The sequence below is a fragment of the Pelodiscus sinensis genome, chromosome 3 (genome assembly GCF_052426305.1).
Source record: "Pelodiscus sinensis isolate ZL-2025 chromosome 3, ASM5242630v1, whole genome shotgun sequence".
Classification (NCBI taxonomy): Eukaryota; Metazoa; Chordata; order Testudines; family Trionychidae; genus Pelodiscus; species Pelodiscus sinensis.
The window spans coordinates 21,860,289-21,883,675 of record NC_143054.1 but is presented as its reverse complement, the minus strand read 5'-3'; positions in this window follow the sequence as shown (position 1 = coordinate 21,883,675).

The window sequence follows — 23,387 nt, the reverse complement described above, 5'->3', positions numbered from 1 at the left end:
TCCTGGCAGGAACCAGGAACTTCTCCCAACATGCTGCAGTTTGTAGTCCACAAGTTGTTCTCAGGGCTGCTGCTGAAACACACTGGACCTATACACACACACACACACACACACACACACACACACACACAGGCTATGTCTACACTGGCATGATTTTCCGAAAATGCTTTTAACGGAAAAGTTTTCCGTTAAAAGCGTTTTCGGAAAAGCACGTCTAGATTGGCAGGATACTTTTCCGCAAAAGCACTTTTTGCGGAAAAGCGTCCGTGGCCAATCTAGACACGGTTTTCCGCAAAAAAGCCCCGATCGCCATTTTCGCGACCGGGGCTTTTTTGCGGAAAACACTACTGTGCTGTTTACACTGGACCTTTTGCGCAAAAGTCTTTCGGAAAAAGACTTTTGCCCAAACAGGAGCAGCATAGTATTTCCGGAAAAGCACTGATGATCTTACATGAGATCTTCAGTGCTTTTCCGGAAATTCAAGAGGCCAGTGTAGACAGCTGGCAAGTTTTTCCGCAAAAGCAGATGATTTTGCGGAAAAACTTGCCAGTATAGACACAGCCACATACACATACACATACACACACATATATACACACCCACAATACTGTCCCTTAACTCCTCTGGATCAAACCAGCTTAATTTCTGGGACATAAATGAGTGGGCGCAGCAAATCAAAACAAAGTAGAAGATGAAGGTTTACATGAGGGACAAAGTGTCTAGCATGGAGACTGGACCCTGGGAATTGTGGGTTCTGTTCCCAGTGCTGTTGTTATAAATAATCATGTGACTCCAGGCAAATTACCTGAGTGCTACATGCCTTGGTTTACCACCTATAGAATAATTATCTTACTATCAGTTTAACAGAAGTTGTTGTAAGGCTTAGCAAATATTTATAAAGCATGTAAGTATTCAGGAAAATGTCACTAGAGAGTAAACAAGGTTTTGCTTTCCATTACACCGATGTAAAAATGCAGTAATTCCATTGCTGAAGATTTAATAAAAGGCAGGTCCTTCTTTATTAAATCTGCAACCCTTACCACTTAATAATTGCCTATGCCTATGAGACTGCACTGCTAATAATATTTGATCTACACAGATCAAAGCTAACCTGAGTATGTCCATGTATGCTGTGCTCTCACCTCTGATTGCAGTGTATCCTTGTTCAGATAGTTCTACTGATGTCTAAAGAGCTACTTGCTAAGCAAAGTATTGATCAATGAGTAAGAGTGGAATGTAGGATTTACTATAGGGGAAAAGTATTACGAGTAGGGCTGACTTAGCTGATTTCAGAAAACTGCAAGTATCAGCAAATTCTAGATGACTGCAATCTGCTGGCATGTAGATTATTTTCTAGGTAAGGACTTCAAGGTTTAATGGATTAGCACCTAATGTTTAGTGTAGCTGAATACATTGCATTTGATTTTTTTCTGTCATACCTGCTCACAGCCAGGAAGGCAGCACAATTGCAGGTTTTAATTTACCACTAATGCCTGCTGTACAGCAGGGTATAGTATCAACCTCCATGATTAGCCAAATGCCACTGGTAACTACCAGTATAGCAGTGCAGTTTGGCTTCCTGCCACAAACTATTGGATAACAATTTACACGTTTAAAGAATGAAATGGCCTGAATGGTAACAAAAAAATGATCTTTCCACCTAACACTCTGCTAAAGTGCTAAGTGAGAAACAGATCTGCAGTTTAACTTAAAAAAAAAAACCTCACGAGTTGTGTTTCCTTTTCATAGACTACTAAAATACTAGAGCTGTAAGGGACCTCGAGAAATCATTAGTCCAGTCCTCTGCCCTTTTGGCAGGACCAAGCATGGTCTATATCATCCCTGATAGATATCTGTTTAACCCGCTCTTAAATATCTCCAGTGATGAAAATTCCACAACCTCTCTAGGCAATTTATTCTAGTGTTTAACCACCCTGACAGTTAGGACATTTTTCCTAATGTCCAACCTAAATTTCCCTTGCCGCAGTTTAAGCTCCTTGCTTCTTGTCCTATCATCAGAGGCCAATGAGAACAATTTTCCACCCTCATCCCTGTGACACCCTTTCAGATACCTGAAAACCACTATCATGTTCCCTCTCAGTTTTCTCTTTTCCAAACTAAAGCCCAATTCTTTCAGCCTTGCCTCATAGGTCATGTTCTCTAGACCTTTAATCATTTTTATTGCTCTTTTCTGGATCATCTCCAATTTCTCCACATCTTTCTTGAAACATGGTATCCAGTTCTGGATACAATACTCCATTATCCACAAACTGTTATTCAGTAATAACAGAGGGCATCCCCTTTTCCAGGCAACCTCTGCAATGTCTGCACACTGGAAACAACTTCTAACCACTAAATGCTATTTGTTTGTTTGTTTGTTTTTCATGTAGACCACTGTTTGCACAGCAGAGCAAATGTGCTTCTAGAAAAATGTCACTGACTATAAAGCAAACTAAATGGATGAATAGCGGTATACAATAAATTGCTTGCACACACCAAAGACGTCAGTCTAAAACGTGATTCAACTGACTGGGGTGTCATCTTGGGCAAGTTGCTCTTAAAATTTGTGTCTCAGTTTATCCAGTTGTAAGAGAGCTGAATTCAGTTCTCTGTTCTGCCTAAGCTAACCGTGTGACTTTGGGAAAAACACTTAAGTCTTTCTATGCCTCTATTCCAGACCTGTAAAATTGGGACGATACCACCACCCTATTCCATCCAGAAGTGGTTGTGAGGATAAATACATTAAAGGCTAGGAGGTCTCACATACTAAAGTAATGAAGAACATAGAAGTACCTTCAGTAGTAGAATTCTATATAGTAGCATATGGTACATCTACACAGCAGACAATTATTTTGAAATAATGTTGAAATACTGTCAAGCTGGAGGACTTCTTACTCTGACCTCTGTAATCCTCATTGTATGAAGAATAAGGAAAGTTGGAGGAAGAGTGCTCTATTTCAAAATAGGTGTTGTGTAGATGCTCCCAATTTTAAAATAAGCTATTTTGAAATAAACTGTGCAATTGGCATAACTCAAAATAAGCTATGCATATTAAGCTGTGTAGATGCACCCTTACTCGCAGTGTTTTGAGACTTAATGATTGCTTAGAGTTGGCAAAGTATTTTGAGAGCAACAGACAAAAAGTTCCATGAAAATATAAGGTGTTATATAAAAAATTAAAGAAAAAAGATTGCAACTGAGAAAAGATGTATATTAATGTGATGGATGCCATTGGGACTCATGGCTTCCTGAATCCTTCTACATGCAATCAGAAGTAAGTTGACATATAAAAATATCAGCTTTCAACTGGGAGAACAGCCTAAGAAGGAAGGACAATTGGCACAAACGTAAAACACAGGCACGATAATTTATTTGTTTTTACCATATAATTTATGAACTCAATACTATACTTATTATGCCACTTGTTTTTCCTGGGAGGTTGATATTACTCAGGAGCCTGCTATTACAGGGTTTGGCAAGACTGAAAGTGGACAGACATTGGTAAGATCACTCCTTCCTCCTGCTGCAGTATAGAAATTAAGGAGATAAAGCCTGGATCCACCGTATTATTTAAAACTGAGTTGTGGCATGTAATAACTTGCACTTCCAAAAGCAAAATCTTGCTTGATTTCGGTGGGATCGCTCAGCTTGGTATAGTGAGCTGGAACTGACTGGGAATTTCAGAACGAATCACTTTCTTTGAGTTTAAGGCCAGAGGGGACCAGTAGATCATCTTGTTTGACATCCAGTATATCACCAGACATTTCTTTTCAGTGGCCCCTATATGGACCCAATAACTTGTAATTTTGACTGTCTTACATATCTTTTGACTATCTAACGCATATCTTACTGAAAGACATCCAGGCTTAATTGCAGGGTGCCAAGAGATGGCACCCTCACTGTTAAATTGTGTGCCTTATTTTGAATTTGAATGTCCCTGCCTTCAGCCATTTGTTCTTGTTGTGCCTTTCTCTGTTAAATGAAAGAACCCTTTTACACCTGGTCATCTCTCCCAACCAAGACACTTATATACTGGAGTCAAATCACCATCCAACCTTCTTTAGGATGAGAATGTGCTCTTTAAGTCTCTCTTTATAAGTCATTTTCTTTAGCACATGTGGTTCTTTTCTGCAGCATCTCCAAATTTCAAGTTCCTTTTTCAAAGATGGATAACAGCACAGTAGGCAATACACCAGTATTAGTTTCTTCAGTGCTGTATACAGAGACAAAATCACCTTCCTGCTCCTACTCGCTCTTCATTTGTGTGTTCATCCAAGGATTGCATTAGCCATTTTTGCCACAGCATCAAATTGGAAACTTGTTCAGTTGCGTGTCCACTACAACCCCTCAGTCCTTTCCAGTTAGTGCTTCCAGGAGTCAGTTCCCCATGCTGTGGGTATGGCCTGCATTCCTGGAATAGAGTGCTTTGCAAATAACAGTGGGAAAAGGCTAAGCCTTTCACTGACATGTGTAGCTACATACCAGAGGGTAGATACAGCTTGCTTTTCACCCAGTACACATTAGATTAATCTCTTTATACCTTGATTTCCTTTTGGAAAAGAAGGATAACATTGCTCTTCTATATGTTGTCCATTCAGAATGTAGACTCCTATGTCTGTTGTGATATGGTTATACAGAGGCTAGATCCATGAGGCCCTGATCCTGGTTGGGACCTCAGGGCACTATTGTAATACGGATCAGATGTGTGTAAAGCTGCTGGGCACCAGGAGCTACTGAGGGAGCTACACCAATTTCTTCTGTCCCACTGATATGGAAGGGCTTACTTTCTTTTCCTTTTCCTTTTCTGTTCCTTTGACTGAAATTTGTATCTAGTTGCTATTGTTTGCTTCCTCAAGTTTGTAAGTGGTGCAGAGTGAAGTGGTGCCTGATTTAAAGATGGACAAAAATAATGAGACTACACACTCTGTGGCCAGACCAAACTGGCAGCTCTCATGAAACACTGAGTTAATATCAGACACTAGGGCCGTGTCCAGACTCAGGGTTTTTTTCGGGAAAAGTAGCCTTTTCCCGAAAAAACTTCCCCTGCGTCCAGACTCAAGCCGCGTTCTTTAGAAATTATTTCGAAAGAACGCGGCTTTTCTTTCGATGGCGGTAAACCTCATTTCACGAGGAAGAACGCCTTCTTTCGAAAGCTCCTCTTTCGAAAGAAGGCGTTCTTCAATGTAAAGAGGCCGTCTTCGAAAGAGAGCATCCAGACTCGCTGGGTGCTCTCTTTCGAAAAAGCGGATTTCTCTTTCGAAAGATCCGCCTGCAGTCTAGACGTGATCTTTCGAAAGAGGCTCTTTCGAAAGATGCTTTCGAAAGAGCCTCTTTCGAAAGAAGCCTGCAGTCTAGACATAGCCTAGCTGTGTACCAGAAACAGCAGTCTCCTGAGCACCGCCTTGTGGCCAGAGCTCACTCTTCACTAATCTGCCTCTGTTTCCCCCTTCCCGACAGCCTGCTAAACAACTTAACACTGGCTTCTTTCTGGGCTAATACTATCCGGGTGTGTCTAGATTGGCATGATTTTCCGGAAATGCTTTTAACAGAAAAGTTTTCCGTTAAAAGCATTTTTGGAACAGAGTGTCTACATTGGCACGGTTGCTTTTCCGCAAAAGCACTTTTTGTGGAAAAGCATCCGTGCCAATCTAGACGCGCTTTTCTGCAAAAAAGCTCCGATCGCCATTTTCGCAATTGGGGCTTTTTTGCGGAAAACAAATCTGAGCTGTCTACATTGGCCCTTTTGCACAAAAGCTTTGCGCAAAAGGGACTTCTGCCTGAACGGGAGCAGAATAGTATTTCTGCAAGAAGCACTGATTTCTTACAGTAGGAAGTCAGTGCTTTTGCAGAAATTCAAGCGGCCAGTGTAGACAGCTGGCAAGTTTTTCTGGAAAAGCGGCTGATTTTCTGGAAAAAATGGCCAGTCTAGACACAGCCTTCCCTGTCTGGGTTTTCAAAACAGCCTTCAGAGTCCCAAACTAAAGTCCATCACCACTACCTAAGCATTCATACTTAGCTCGGACATCTTCTGTCCCAACCAGAACTCTTCTTCTCCTCAGTCTGTTCTCCCAGCCAATCTTCCCAACTCTTCCTAGCTGAAGCTCAGCCTCCTGGTTCACAGCTTCAGATCCAAACCTAGTCAAAGTTTCCCATAGGAGGCTCCTATTCACTGGGCTTTGCTCTCCAAACTCCCCTGATGTCAGAAATTTTCCCTGCAGGGATCTTACTCTCCCCCTGCAGCGTCCTGTGCTCTTCCCTCTGCGCAGATTCCTGCTTCTCAAAGATCCTTTCCAGGTTTCTGAACCCAGGCTCCAGTCTCAGCCTGAACGTCTACACTATTTTTAGCTCTGCAACCTGAGCTCCAGGAGCCAAAGTCAGCTGACGTGGCCTCTGAGACTACATCTACCTTACAGCAGAAAGTTGATGTAATCTGCTCAGAGTGGGAGTTGATGTACCTTAAGTCAAGTTACTGTGGGGGGGCTGTCACAGCACGGATTCACCACCATGGCACCTCCAGCTGGTAACCCTGGGGATTAGCTCTTGTCTTCTCCTGGATGCCTCCCTCTGGCTGATGTCTTCCCGTGTCCTCGCTTCACTCTCCAGTCCGGAACCACATCACTCTTGCATCATGGTGTCCTCTTCAGGATACTGCTCTCCAGCAGTGCCCACTCCAGTGTCTCTCAACATCCTTCGAGGGAGGGTGGGGGCGGAGTGTTTATCTGTCTCTGCTCTCCAGGGTCCTCCCCTCCCAGGGAACACACAGTTCCCCTATACTCTCCTTGCCTTGGTTACCCACTGCCACTGCTTCAGGGGCAAACAGCAGTCTGTAATGGCCACTCATCATTGGCAAGGGGGTGTGGGCCTGCTGCCTTTGCCTACCCTGGCTGGCTCTCTGCAGCCCTCCTGCACTCGAGTTTGGCCTCAGGCCCTACAGCCTGGGAGCTTGCCTGTGCAGAGCTTCCCCTGCTCTCCCTTCTTTCCACAGCACTGGTCCATCTCTAAGAAGCCTCCTGCTTCCCAGGCAGCCAGATCCCTCCTGTTCTCCAGACAGAGCAAGAGTAAATCCTTTCTCTCTCCCTGCAAGATCCCTTCTTTATATAGTCCCCAGCTAGACCCTAAGTAGCAATAACCGCCTCAGCTGGGGCTTCACTCTCAACCCTCACTCAGGGCTGGTTTTTTTGCCCTTAAAGGGCCAGTGCAGAGCAGATGCCCTGTCACAGGGGTTGATGGGAGAAACTCTCCCATTAATTTCCCTTCCTCTTCTAATCCAGGGTAAAGTAACATGGTCAAAGGGAGAGTGATCTTTGATCGATTTGGCAGGTCTTCACTAGACCCAGTAAATCAACTGCCAAGGGATCAGTCTCAGAATGTTGATCTGGGCTGTGGTGTAGTTGTAGCCAGAGAATTGCTGCTATGTGCTTTTTATTGATGTGTAGATATGTCCTATGGCACTTGATGCCTCAAAAGGGTTACCAAAGTATAGGATAGTAAGTGTACAAATGAAACTCTTATTCTCAAACTTCTTTATTTTTGTTTGACCATACAATTTCAAAGGGTGTAATATTACAACCGAGAAAAAATGTGGACAATTGCCAGTTTTATAAGATTTCAATAACAATACCATATGTGCATTTGGTGATCTAATAAATTTCTCACTTCACTGTTCAGTATCATTTTTCATTGTGCAATAGCCTCTCTTTGGATGACATAAAAGATACAACTCTGTTATGTTCGGCAGTATGGTTTCATTTATATTATAGTCAGGGCTGGTAACACTGCTGACTAAGATTGCTCAATATTTCCCATACATCAGATTCTAATTCAGTTGCTCATAACTTTGACAAACTTTAACCGTTTGGGCTGAAATTTTACATACCAGTTTCTACTTCTGATGGAAATTTTTTAGAAAACTTCAGCCAAAATAGTTTAGCCACCTCAGAGAATTAGATTAGTGAAAAAAAATACCTTGTTTTGCTCATGTGAAAAAAACAAAATCTGGTGACCTTTTCCTAACTAGACCTAATGACTATGCTTTAAAGTAGGAACTTGACATTTGGTACGGGGTGGTGGGATGGCAGGTGATGGTTTTATGTTTGGGATGTAACTTCTGCCATTTCTGTGAATATCTGAATGTCCAAATGTGGTCATTTGGTAATCCTTTGAAAAGTTATGGGGCTACACAGGGAGAGCAGGGGATTAAAAAAACCTGTCCTGAATCAGTCAGAGGAGCTATAGAAAAAGAGTCACTAACAGGGACAGTATATTGCACTGAATGTAGTGTGTATGATTACCTGCCTATATACAAATAAGGGTGAACTGAGTGCCTTCTATTAACTGAGGATATTGATATAATAGGCATCAGAGAAATTTGGTGAATGAGTATAATCAATGGCACACACAGTAATATAGGTACAAAATATATCAGAAGGACAGATTAGGTCTTATTGATGGGAGAGCGGCACTATGTGTTAAAGTGTAGAGTCAAATAAAATAAATGTCTTAAATGAGCCAAACTATCCCATAGAATCTCTATGGGTCATAATTCCATGCTTGAATAATAAGAATATAGCAGTATGGAAATACTACTGACCACCTGAACCAGATAACTGTTGGGATTGTGAAATGCTCAGGAGTTTAGAGAGGCTATGCATTTAAAAAAAACAAACCCTCAATAATGATGTGGGATTTCAACTGTACCCATATTGACTGGGTACATGTCACCTCAGGGTGGAATGTAGAGACAAAGTTTTTTGACACATTAAAAGACTTCTTCTTAGAATAGCTAGTTCTAGAACCTACAAGAAGAGAGGTAATTCTTGATTTTGTCCTAAATGGATCCTAGGAGCTGGTACAAGAGGTAAATATAACAACCGCTTTGTAATAGTGACCATAACATAATAAAATTTAACATTCCTGTTGGCGGGAAAATACCAAAGCAGCTCACCATAGGAGCTTTTAATTGCAGAAAGGGGAACTACGCAAAAATGAGGAAGTTAGTTAAACAGAAATTAAAAGATATAGTGTCAAAAGTAAAATCCCTGCAAGTTGCGTGGAAACTTTTTAAAGACACCATAATAGAAGTATAGTTTAAAAGTTTTCCCCAAATTAAACAAAACAAAACATAGAGAACCAAAATAGTGGTATTGTGGCTAAACAAAGTAAAACAGACAGTTAGGGTGTGTCTACACAGCACAGTTATTTCAAAATAACGGATATTATTTGGAAATAACCATGAGAGCGTCTACACAGCAATTCCGTTATTTCAAAATAAATTCAAAATAATGGATGGCTTATTCCAGCTTCTGTAAATCTCATTCCACAAGGAATAATTACCTATTCCAAAGTAGCTATTTCAAAATTGCTGTAGTGTGGATGCTCAACTGCTGCTATTTCGAAATAGCTCCAAACCAATTACTCCGCAGTACCTCCTGGGGCTTTAAATTGAAGTAACACTTCCACATTAGGGAAGTCTGCCTCAAATTAATGTTGATGCTTCCCTGTAGTATAGACAAGCTATTTCTTCCAGAATAGCTTAGTTCAAAATAAGTGTGAAGTATAGACATAGCCGTTAGAGTAAAAAAGGCACCCTTTAAAATGTGGAAGTTAAATGTTATTGCTGGTGGGAAAGAAAGGAGTTTAAACTTGGTAAGTGAAGGGTAAAAACATAAATAAAAAGGTCAAGAAAGTATTTAAAGAACAAAGCTGGCCAAAGACTCTAAAAGTAATAGCAATTTTTTAAAAGTACATTAGAAGCAAAAAGCCTGTTAAACAATCAGATGGCCTCTGGATTACTGAGATGCAAAAAGAACTTTCAGGGAAGATAAGGCCATTGCAGAGAAATGCAAAAAATTCTTTGTATGAGTTTTCACGGCTGAGGATTTGAGGGAGATTCCCCAAATTGAGCCATGTTTTTTTGGTGACAAATCCGAGGAACTATCCCAAATTGGGGTGTCAAAAAAGATTTTGGAACACACTGATAAACTAAACAGTACCAGATGGTATTCACCAAAGAGTTTTGAAAGAACTCAAATGTGAAATTGCAGAACTGCTAACTGAGGTGTGTAACCTTTCATTTAAATCAGCTTAAAAAAAAGCACCAGAGGTAATCCTAACAATTACAGGATAGTAAGCCCAACTTCACTACCAGGCAAACTGGGTGAAACCATAGTACAGAACAGAATTAACAGACACATAGATGAACACAATTCGTTGGAGTTTCTGTAAAGGGAAATCATGCCTCACCAATCTTGTAGAATTCTTTGAGGAGGTCAGCTACCATGTGGACATGGGAAATACACTAGATATAGTGCACTTAGGGAATGTCTACACTAGGAAATTATTTCAAAATAACTTATTTCAAAATAATAACTCCCAAAATAACTATTTCAAAATAGCATGTCCGCACTATAAGGAAGTCCTGAAATTAGTCTGAGGCAGGCTCCCTTAATGAGGATGTGCTACCTCGACTTAGAGCCCAAGGAAGCACTGCGGAGTATGTACTTTGAATGACTCTGGGGAGTAGTTATTTTGAAATTGCAGCAGTGCAGTGTCCACACTCATGCTATTTCAAAATAACTGTTTTGAAATAAGCATTATTCTTCATGGAAAGCAGGAGTTATTATTTTGAAATAACCAGCCTGTTATTTCAAAATAATGGGCTTGGTAGTGTGGACTCTAGGCTTGTACTTTGAAATAAGGGTTTAGACCAGGGTTTAGATTTTTGGAAAGTTTTTTGGAAAGATCCATCACCTAAGGCTCTTAAGCAAAGTTAGTTATCATAGGATAAGAGGGAAGATGCTCTTATAGATCAGTAACCATTTTAAAAGATAGGAAACAAAATAAAAGATCAGAATCAAAGGTCAGAATAAAAGACCAGTTTTTCAGGATTGAGACTGGTAAGTGTCCCTCAAGGGTCTGTACTGGGATCAATACTGTTCAATATTCTTAAATTATCTGGAAAAGAGGGTAAATAGTGACATGGCAAAATTTGCAGATGATGTGAAATAATTTAAGATAGCTATGTCTAAAACAGACTGTGAAGAGTTACAAAGAGACCTTACAAAACTGGGTGACTGGGCATCCAGATGAAATTCCACATTGATGAATGTAAAATAATGCACTTTGAAAAACATAATCTTAACTGTACATATAAATGATAGGGACTAAATTACCTGTTAATACTCAAGAAAGAAATCTTGGAGTCACTGTGTATAGTTCTCTGAAAACATCCACTCAATGTGCAGCAGCATTCCAAAGAGTTAACAGAATGTTGGGGATCATTAGGAAAAGGAAAGATAATAAGACAGAAAATATCATATTGGCACTATATAAATCCATGGTACACCAACACCTTCAATAGATCTGGTTGCCCCCTCTCAAAATATGTATATTGAAATTGGAAAAGGTACACAAAAGGGCACAAAATTATTATGGGTGTGGAATGGTTTCCATATGAGGAGAGATTCATAGGGCTGCAACTTTTCAGCTTAGAGAAGAGATGACTAAGGGGATGATATGACAGAGATCATTATTATATAATCATGACTAGCATGGAGAAAGTAAATCAGGTTATTTAGTGTTATTTACTCCTTTTGATAACACAAGAACTAGTGGTCACCAAATGCAATTAGCAGGCAGCAGGTTTAAAACAAAAAAAGGAAATATTGCTTCACACAACACACAGTAAACCTGTGGAACTCTTTGCCAGAGGATATTGTGAAGGCCAAGATTATAACATGTTTGAAAAAAAAAAGGCCCTTGATAATTTCATGGAGTATAGCAAATCCATGTTCTGAAATGTCTTTAGCCTCTGTTTGCCAAAAGCTGAGAATGGGTGAGAGGGGATGGATCAGTTCATGCTTATTTGTTCTCTTTATTCCCTCTGAAGCACCCCACATTAGCCACTGTCAGAAAAAAGGATACTTGCTAGTCGGACCATTGATTTGACCCAGTATAATTATTCTTGTGTTCTTTTCTTCTTCTTAACAGTTTGTACTTGCTCAGTAGAGACTTGGTAGATTTTAGCAGCTAAAATCTCTGAAGATGTCATCCTCATTGAGAATGCTCAAGTCTCTCACAGCTTACGTATATTGTCCCTACATTGTGACTGAGCATGTAACATCCCTTCACAGCTTTATATGTGTGAATGGACTGCTCGTGCACCATCCCCACAGCATCCAGCAACTGAGCATGCTCCACGCAACTGAACCTATAGCCTTGGATTGGCTATAGGGTCAAAGCCAGTCTTGCCCTGTAGTGATTGCTCTGAGCTGGTCCTGGCCAGGACACTGAAACAGAGAGCAGGAAGCCTGTCACTTGTGAGCTCTCAGTGACCCTTTTCTATCACCTGCTTAATATGGCAGAGGAAACCATTGGATACATGGATGAGATGGGAGGTAAAGAAGTAGACCGGAACAACAAAACCGGTCAGACTGTGATGACAGGCAGTGGGAAGAGACAGAGACTGGGGTTAGTTGGGTAAGGAGATGGAGCAAGCTGGTTTGGGACTACCTGGGAAAGGAGAGTGGAATTGCACGTCAATAAGGGAAATGCAGGGGAGGGAGAGCTGATTGGATGCAGGAGAATGGGGAGGTACTGAGATCAGACAAGGACCTAGGGGGAGAGTAGAGACGGAGATTAGAAATGGCGGCAGGGAGGAAACATCTGAGAAAGAGCTGGGATGCAGGGGAAGAACTGTGTCTAGCTGGGCAAAGAGAGGGACAAGGAGCTGGGGATGTGATGCCGATTGTATGGAGAATGGATGAGGACCCTGGAGAAGAAAAGCAGGTGCTAGTGAATAAGAGGGGAGAGACAGGTCAGATGGGAGCTGAAAAGGAGAAACAAGGACAGCCTGTGCATGTGACGGGGCCTAGGTGTGGGGCCGAGGACACACTGAGAGCAAGGACATGGGTGACTAGGACTGGGATGGGGATGACAAGCCTAGGGAGTGGTGAATAGGATTTCAATGTGGAACAATTACTGTCCTTTAATAACCCTGTTTACATTAGAGGAAACGGCTAAACCTGTTCACCAGCTATTACTGCCATCACTTAAAAGAACAAATACAAAGGCCAGACTAACTAGTTCAAATCAGATAAGAACCAACCTGAAACTCAAACCAAACAGTTCTTGAAATTTGAAAAAATATGATTAACTTTTTTTTCTCCCAGAGTTTTTTATTTCTGAACCATGTTGTACTTCCTGGCTGTATGCAGTAATGATGAAATACTCAAAGAAAGGTGTTCTTCACAGCATTCTTTATCCTAGTGTTACAGCCCCAAAGTTTTGGGATAGCTTGAATATGTTTCAGAAAAGTACCCAAATTCTGATGCTCCTCCTTGAACTACATGAGGAGACAAGGAACTTGTTATAGGATTTAAGAGGGTAGGAAGTGTACCATGTCATTTGACTTCAAAAGTAATTCCTTTTGCTCTTGGAAACAGTACTCACGAGAATCAAAAACACAAAAAGACATCCAAGAAGGGATTTATTTTTTACAAAGAAGTCCAGGTCCTTGTTCTTACCTAAAGTTTTGCAACAATGTGTTAACTGATCATGTTTTAAACAATATAAAGAAATGCAATGTTTAAGTACCAAGATGTGAATTTCTTGTAAGTAATCCTTCATGAGCAGAATATTCTATATCCAATGTCCTTATAAGTCTGGCAGTAAACCTATAAATATAACACTGATAACTGTGGACCTACTGTGCTGGTAAAAATTCATTTTCCAAGAATTAAAATTTATTAGTGGTACAATCCATTTTAATGATAAGCAAGTAGATAACATGCTACCAGAAACATTGAATTTGAAATTTATTTGCTCACTCAATAGCACATGTTGGGTAAATTTTCAGCCTTGAGTATAGATAGGTAGATGCCTGGCTCCTTGTATTGTTATTGGGAGTTTTATTTCATATATTCCAATCAACACAAAAAATGTCTCCCTTAGTCTAAATATTAAATCAAACAAGTTAATTTTACGTGCTTCTTGCAGAACTTGCAGAACTTTGCATTCATCATTAAAAAACACATTTTCATCTTTAGTGTTGGGAAACCCCGTGGACAGCTTCAGGAAACTAATCTGTATGCTCATATAGAGGTTTATTATGAAAACAAGTTGTAGAGTGTTAAGTCCTGATGTTTCATATCTTAGCATGATCAACCTATTATTAATATGACTGAGAAAGAATACATTTGTAAAGTCAGGAGCAACTTTCAATGAAGTAAAATATAATTTCAATATTTTACATGAAAGATGACCTTCAATTCTAGCTCCATCTTTATTAGGATGGATGATGTAACTCAATCCATTGGCCAAACTCTCACCCTTTCAGACAACTCACTAAAAATGTCTTGTTTTGGGATGGGACATTAGAATTGATGAAGATGTGATATTGAGTGCTCTGGATACTGAACTGTGCTTGCTATATACATTATTATTAGCAAATGCAACATTGGTACTGTAAAGATGGGGAAAAGCTTCAAACTATAAGCTAGGAAGATAAAAGAAAGATGTATAAATAAAACAGAACAAAATGTCACAAAGGCTTAGGTAGTCCCCCCTACCTCCCCAACAAGTACTGCTCCAGTACCATGGAAACCAATACCCAGATTGTCCAGGTGCATGCTGAGAACATAACAGCATTGCTCCCTGTGATAGGGTGTTTGCTCTTCACTGGCCCTTTAAGGGCAAAACCTCAGCCCTGAGTGAGGACTGGGAGCAAAGCCCCAGCTGAGGCAGTTCTTGCTAATGAGGGCCCAGCTGGGGGCTAGATAAAGGACTCCTGGCGGGCAAGGGAAAACTGGCTGTTGCTCTGAAGAGAAAGTGGTAGGGGCCTGACTGCCAGGGAAGCAAAAGGCTTCTAGGAGGTAGAGCAGTGCTGGGAAAGAAGTCATGGTTGGGGAAGCTCTGGCCAAGCAAGCTCCCAGGCTGCAGGGCCTGAAGCAGCCAGGTTTGGCAAAGGCAGCAGGTCCACACCCCTTTGCCAGTGATGAGTGGCCATTACAGACTGCAGTTTGCCCCTGAAGCGGAGGCTAGATGAAGACTGGCAGTGGGTCCCTGAGGCAAGGTGGGTCTAGGAGAACCGGGTGCCCTGGGGAGGGGAGGATCCTGGAGTGCAAGCAGGATAAACACCAACCCCTGGAAGGGGGGGCTTCAGACACTAGTGTGGGTACTCCCAGAGGGCTGTGTCCTGAAGAGGATGTTAAGGTCCATGAATGACATGGGTTTGGACTAGAGAGAGCAGTGAGAATATGGGGAGACACCAGCTAGAGAGAGGTGTCCAGCGAACCAACCAGCTGGAGGCACCATGGTGGTGAGTCTGCCCCTGTGATGCTCCCCTATTAGCTACAGAACAGCAAAAGCATCGGACATTCATGAAGGATCCCCCAACAATACGCTTGAATAGTGGCAAGAGAGTTCAGAAATTTGGTTGAATCCAGAATAGGTAGATGTTTTGTGAAAGCCAGCTTCCCTGAACATAAGAACGGCCGTACTGGGTCAGACCAAAGGTCCTTCTAGCCCAGTGTCCTGTCTACCGACAGTGGCCAGCACCAGGTGCCCCAGAGAGGGTGGACCGAAGACAATGATCAAGCGATTTGTCTCCTGCCATCTCTCTCCAGCCTCTGACAAACAGAGGCCAAGGACACCATTTTATCCCCTGGCTAATAGCCTTTTATGGACCTAACCTCCATGAAATTATCCGAGAAGGTGGTTCCTTAGTTCTCTCCAACAAACGGAAGCTTTCCTGAGAATTTAGGTAATTTAGGACTGTCAAGAACGGGGTGGGCAATAATTTTTGACAGGGGGCCACTGCAAGAATTTGGAAAGTGTTCAAGAGTTGCATGCTTCCAGGATGTTAATGGAGGAGGTACGGGGTCTGGGATGGAGATTGGGTGCAGAGGGGGAGGGAGCTTGGCATAAGGGAGGGAGTTTGGGTGAAGGAGGCAGTTGTGACCTGGGGCACTGGATTAGGGTGCAGGGAGCTGGATTGTGACCTAGGGCAGGGAATTGGGGTACAGGAGTGGGTGCAGGGGTTTGGGTTGTGAGCTAGGGCAGGAAGGGATTATGTGGGGTAGGATATAATGGTGCTGGATCTAGAAGGGTGTATGGGTGCAGGAGGGGGCAGAATCAGCCTTCCTGCCTCTCCTGCCCATGCACAGGCTGCAGCCATGTGCTCGGTGAATAACTAGGATCCCCTTGTGCTTTGTGGCTGCCTGTTATTGAAACTGGCAGCTCCCAATGGCCAGTTTCTGGCCAGAAGTCAGCCAGTAGGATTGTGCTGGGGGCAGGAGCAGCTCCTTAAGCTTCCCCTAGGGTTGCCAGATGGTTTCAACAAAAATACTGGACACACTTGAAATTACATCACAATCTACAGTACATCTTATTTAGAAAATACCGTACATTTATATTTGCTCAGTTTGTTTCCTGACCAGAACTCAAATACTAGACTGTCTGGTTCAAAACTGGACACCTGGCAACCCTAGCTTCCCTTCTCTCAGGGCTCGCTTTTTAAAGTGAAACTTCCCCACATCTGTGTTTTTGAGCAGCGTGCGGGTGGGGTGAGGTAAGCAGGGAGCCTGCCTGGGGCTTTCCACAGTGTCCGTGGGCTGGATCCAGTGGCTTGGCAGGCTAGATCTGGCCCGCGAGCTGTATTTTTTGCCCAGGCCTGGTCAAGAACTATATGAATGCATTCCCTCAACTTAGCCTTGGGTGTGCTAAGGCCTTATTTTGACCTGCGCCACTGTGTAAACACAGCCTGAGTTGCCACAAGACTGCTCATTTTTAGACTTACAGTCTACCATGGCTGCCCTCAGACTTTAAATATCCTTAGTTACTAATGTCACCCACGGTCACCTTACCCACCATCCTCAGGAAGTGACTGGTTTTGACCTGAACTGTCTAATTGATGCCCATGTCAGTAACTGGGATGTGGGTAATGTGATCTAGTGGTTAGAGGTAGGCCTAGCCTAGTGTTTACCACCAGAGCCTAGCCTAGCACTTAGAGCCAGAATCAGGAACCAGGAGGCAAGCCCAAGTGAAAGTCAGAAGCAGAGGAAAAAGCTCAACAAAAATATATAGAATTATGATATTTCATGGATAAAACACACTTCATCTGATTTAAGTAATCTGAAAAATGAGTGGACACCATCAGCATAAGAAATTGTTGATGGTGTATTTCTTCTAATTCAAATATAGCAGCTAAAAACATACTCTGATCAGATACAGCCACTTAACAAAGTTTAACTCTCCCCTCCATACATACCTATAAGACCATCTTCAGACCAAAATAAAATAACGTAAACAAGTTAATCAGAAGAAAGAACAAAACACTCCTTGACTGAAAAATTTAAATATCAAAACAAGCCCTAATAAACTAAGGCCCTAATACTGTCTTGTTGATATCATATCATCTCTGTCATTGTCCTGAGTTTTCTACTATAGGACACTCATGACCGTACCCAGGAGGTGTAGTGCTTCCTTGTGCCCCTGCCAAAATTTTGATTGCTATATGGGGTTCTCAATTATGCCATCTCCCTGTTCCTCTTGTGGCTCTCCCTGCACCGCAGCCACTCACAGGCATCAGTTGCCTTCTATGTAACTCTGTATAAGATCATTGCTGGTCGCAAACATTCTAATTTTGAAAAGTTCCTTTTAATAAAAATTGGTCACACTTTTCTGACAATGTCCCCAAAACAATATTACCATTTTTAATACTTCTTTACAGAATACAGCTCTCAAAATCTGACTTCTGGCATGCAAGCATAGGAAGATTCCTGAGCCCATGGAGAGTAATAGCCCAAGTCATTAAGGGTTAATTAAGGGTATGTCTAAACTATATCCCTCTGCTGAAAGAGGGATGTAAATTAGGCAAATCGAAAGCACAAATGAAGCGGGGCTTTAAATATCTCCTCATTTTTTTAGGAATACGGGATCTATCAAAAAAGGGGTGTTTTTTTAAAAAGAACCGCGTCTAGACAATGATTTCACTTTTAAAATACACTTTTTCAAAAGACCACTGTGATGCAATTATGCAAATGAAGTGCAAGATATTTAAATCCCCGCTTTATTTGCACATTCGATTTGCCTAATATATATCCCTCTTTCAACAGAGGGATGTAGTTTAGATATACCCTAAGTTTCTATGAAGACACAGGGATTTGAGCATATAAAACAATTTTCAAGTTAGGGCCTTACGGGTCCAGTGATGAAATCCCTATTCATATGTGTTAAGTAGTTCCACTGAAATCTATCACACTACTTCTATGAATAATTGTTATTAATTACTGGAAGGAAAAATTGTGCGTACCAGAATAGGACCTGCAAGTAGATCACTTACTATTCTACACTGGCTGCCAAACATCCATGTGGTTAGTTTGAAATCCTACTAAGAGGTCTAGTATGTCTATGACAATCCAGACAATCGAGCAAAAAATCAAAACAAATATTATTCTAGCCATTCTATTAAATACAAACATCTAAAGATCCACAAAATATATAAAAATCCTCTCTCAGTTTTAGGGCCTTTTTTCAGAGCACCTCAAAGTCCCCTTGAAGCCAAGAGATGTGCTCAGCACTTGTGAAAGCCAGGCCATTAGTGCATTCTATTGGCAACCACACTGATCCCATGACTCAGTTCAGGGTTCAGATTTGAGAGCCTGCTGTTCCACAGAGATGTAAATTACCATAATTGCAATGTCGAATGGAGTTGCAGAAATCCTTAGGTGTGCTTGATAAAGTGGAGGTTGGGCTTCCTGGACATTTATCATCAAATAACAGTTGTGATAGAGGCATTATTACAGGAGACTAAAAACACTAAACTCTTTCAAATCAAATTTAAGATTACACAAGCTCTACTCTCAGTTATGTGGGTATAAAGCTATTTTTTTCCAGATTTGTTAGTGAAAATCAGAGAATTTGGCCCAGTAGCAAAACCAGTGATTCAGCATTTTCCAAAGAGAAAATATTGCCTGTGTGGAAGGGTTAAGAACAAACTAAGTAGATACCACATTTTGGAACTAAAATTCTTTGTTAGTTTGAGCAAATAAATCATTGAACATCAGAGAGTAATGAGAAACAGATTTCCTTCAGTTAATTTCTGGAATATGTCATGCCTTTGGCTAAAGTCTGGTATAAAATATTCACAATGCACAAATTCTACCACCCATGGTAGAAGGCATTTGGTGAACAAAGGGAAAATATACTATACAGTGGGTGAAATTCTGCTGTCACGCTTCTGTAAATCTGGAATATTTCAATTAAAGATATGAGTATATATAAACCTTCTCTCTATATATGACAATAGACAATTTTTTTAAATTACTGCAGTGCTGCACTGCTTCCAGAAAGTCAATAAATCAAATGCATTGTAAATTAGAGCTATGCGTATATTGATGTTGCTATCAATCTAGATGGACTCCAACATGAATCCAAAGTCTCAATATATACACCTCTGTCACCACCACTGAGTTAGTCCTGTTTTCGAATGTTTTCATGCAAAATTTGAAAGCTTAGCAGATCAGTATCATCTGGCTTCACCACATGATTTCTTGCCTCTAAGATTGTAACACAGACTCTAGTGGACTGCAGAGTTTTCATATTGCTATCCATTGCCACAGTATATGAAGATCAAATTTACAAAGGCATTTAGGCACTTAAAGGAGCTGATAGGTGACTATTAGGATTTACAAAAATGCCTGGGTGAGTTTTGGTGGTCAAGGTCAATGGGAAGAGAAACAGCTACTTCTGAAAATTCCACTAGGCATCTATATACATCTTTAGGTGCCTAGATTAATCTTGTAAATCTGCCTTTGAGCAACCAAGAGTACTTAGGTTCCACTGAGATGTGAAATTCAGGTTGTTAGATTCAGAATCCAGTGGTAGTAATTACACAATGGAATTGGCTCATGCAGTGGGCACTGTTGTGCACCTGATTCTCCATTCTGACACCAGTCCAACTCCACTCATTTGCATGGCATTATGGTGGGGTAAAGCTGGATGAATTATAGCGGGGTACTGGGCACATTAACTTCAGTGACTCCTGATTTATGCCATTATGAGAGAAGAGTTGAGGCCAGGACTTTGTTCCAAAAAGCTTGGTAAAGCATGTGTTAGTCAATCCATTAAGGTAATTGGTAACAGGTTAGCAACAGAATGTTGTAATGTGTCCCTCATTTGAGGATCACGAATAGTCTAGTTGACTCATTCACTATTTGCTTCTGGGGGAATTCTGTGCCAAAAATTCAAAATTCCGCACAAAAAATGTGACATTCTTCATATTTTATTTGTCAAAATAACACAATATAATCATACCAGTGTTACTTATTTTGATAATTTATTTGAACTGCTACAGAGAAAAAAATTACAATAACTTTTCAGCATTTCCCAGACAAAAGAAAGTTAAGTTACAAATACTTGGTAATCAAGACCCTGAATTCCAGTTATAATCCTGGATTTTCAGTCAAATTACATTACTTTATTTTGATGTTTGGTGCTTTGTAAAATCAAATGTTACTTTAAATTTCATAGATAGTCACACAAAAAAGTCATATAGTTTTGCTAATCAGTGTCCTATATATATTTTTTTTGAATGGATAAATAAAATAGCTCCTAAAGTGTAATCTAATCTGGCTCTCTTCTGGCACAGGAAAAAAGTCAGAAAGCATGTAGGCCTTCCTAGCTGAGGATTCAGTTACTGTCATTTTCATTACAGCTCTTTTACACCCCGCTGCAAAGAGCCCTAACTGAGAGCCCTAACAGACTAAGAACAGGAATAATTAACAAACATTAATACCCATAACACAATGAGCAGTTCTGTGGCACCACAGGGTATGTCAACACTGCCACCCTAGTTCGAACTAGGGTGGCTAATGTAGTCATTCGAACTTGCAAATGAAACCCGGGATTAAAATATCCCAGGCTTTATTTGCATGTTCCCGGGCGCTGCCATTTTTAAATGCCTGGTAGTTCGAACTCCCTGCCCACGGCTACATGCGGCACGGGCTAGGTAGTTCAAATTAAAGCTCCTAATTCGAACTACTGTTTCTCCTCATTGCTTCATTTGCTCCTCACCTGGGCTTCATTTGCAAGTGTAGACATACCCTTAGAGACAAATATAGAGGATCACTAGCTTTCATGGGTAAAAACCCACTTCATCAGATACATTTGTGTTTTGTGTCAGGGATGGAGCCTGCTTCATACAGCTGTATGCCTCCAAACCCAGGATTCAGCAATAGCAAGCAGAAGAACAGAGTCTCAGCAGGTAGCCATGTTAGTCTGTATTTACAAAAAACAAAACAAGGAGTCCTGTGGCACCTCAAAGACTAACAGATTTATTAGGGCATAAGCTTTCATGGGTAAAACTCACTTCATCAGATGAATCGGAGGCTCACTTATATCAACTGAGGAGGAGGTGTGAATGCCAAGAGAGGGTAAATTGCCTTTGTAGTGAGAAGTCAAGGAGCCTATGGGTGGGAGGGAGGGATGTGGCATCTCAGCCTCCTTCTATGTCCTGCACACACCTGGTCCGGCACTGGTGGCATCTGGAAGAAGGATAACTTCGATCCCTACCTGCTGGAGGGAGGGGTGTGTTGGAGGAGGTGTGTGTGAGTGGCAGAGGCCACTTGCTGGAGAGTGTTATAGGGTCCCCTCTGCTTTCTCTCCTCCTCCCTGCCCCCCGCCAGGTTCCCCTGCAGAGAATTGGTTTCCTTCACATTGCTGCACTTGACCGGGAGCAGATGCTACGCTAGTGCAGGCATGAACCTGTGCCATGTGAAGCACTTCTGTGTGGTTCTATGACCCCAGCCTCCTGTGGAAGTGGTAGCTTCTCATGGGAAGGTGTCTCACCACGGAGGCTGGAATAAGGCAGGGCTCTCCAAGAATCTTGAGAGAAGGACCGAGGGGTTCCTGTGTGAGAGCATCATGGGACTGGGTGCTCCGACCTGACACTCCATGTGCACCCATGCATGCATGCTGTTCTGCATCCCCCAGACCTAGTAGGCAAAGTGAGGAATGTGCAGCTCAACACAGCCCATCATTTGCCCCCACATGTAGATACGGAAAGTTATGGAACTTATCTGAAATGCCTTCCCTGAGTTTGTATCATGCCTGGGAGACATCCTGGTGGGTGTGGGACAGCTCCAGGGCAAAGATCAGCTCCTGGATTGTGGGTATGGTTGCCTGGCTGGCCTGTTCTTTGTCCTCCTCCTCCTCCTCCCTCACAACCCTGCCCTTGTGGAGGCTGACGCTGGGTGTGTCCTGGATGGACTTGACAACAACGGAGATGACTGGTCCCCCTCCCAGGATGGCATTGAACTGGTCATAGCAGCAGCATGTATGAGGTTCTGCCCCAGAGTATCCACTCTGCTCCTTGGCCTTCCTATATGACTGCTGGAGCTCCTTTGTTTTCATGCAGACCTGGTCAAGAGTCCATGTGTGTCCTTTTTCAACTAGGCTGTCAGCCATCTGGCCATAGACACTGGCATTCCCTTTTCAAGTGCAGAGATCCTGGGTTTTGGTCTTTTCGCCCCAGACTTTCATGAGCTCTAGGATGTCCACATCAGTCCAGGCTGGTGCTCTCTTGTGACCCTGTCCAGTGGCAGCCGAGGATGTTGTGGGAGTGCTGGCTGCCGTGGGCTGCACAGAGGGAGTGCAGGGGTCTGCTATGGCTCTTGGGATGGTGCGGTGTGGCACAGGGCTGGCAAGGCTGTACTTGTGCCACAAACCCTTTTCCTGCAGCCCAGTACTTTAACAGAGCTGCGGGAGAAGGCCAGCTATGGAGCTGGCAGGTGTGGCTAGAGCAGCCACAAGTGCAGCTGTGAGAGGCCTCCGGAGGCCAATTATTTCAAATTAGCAGCACCCAAGCATCCACACTAATGCTATTTTGAAATAACAGTTTTGAAATAAGCATTATTCTTCAAGAAAAGCAGGTGTACAGATTTTGAAATTAACCAGCCTGTTATTTCAAAATAAAAGGCTTGGTAGTGTGGAGACTCTAGTTGTTTCAAAATAAGGGAGGTTATTCCAAAATAACTCCCTAGTGTAGATTAGGCCTAGCGGTGTTCTGTTTTCCTTGTGGGTCCTATAGTAGGTGACGCTTGCATACTTGTCTGGTTCTGCTAATCTGTTTCTTCACCAGGTGGATATTTTAATTTTGAGAAGTTTGTCTCCATCTGAGAGATTGGAGTAGATACAGTTGTATCTTAGGCTTGACTGTAGAGATTGGATCATGTGATATGCTCTAGAGGCATGTAGATAAGGAGAGTGCTAAGTAGTTTTCCAGTATATGGTAGTGTTTGTGACCACCTTGATTTGTACTGTAGTGTCCAGGAAGTAGATTTCTTGTGTGGATTGGTTCAGGCTGAGGTTGATGGTGGGGTAGAAATTGT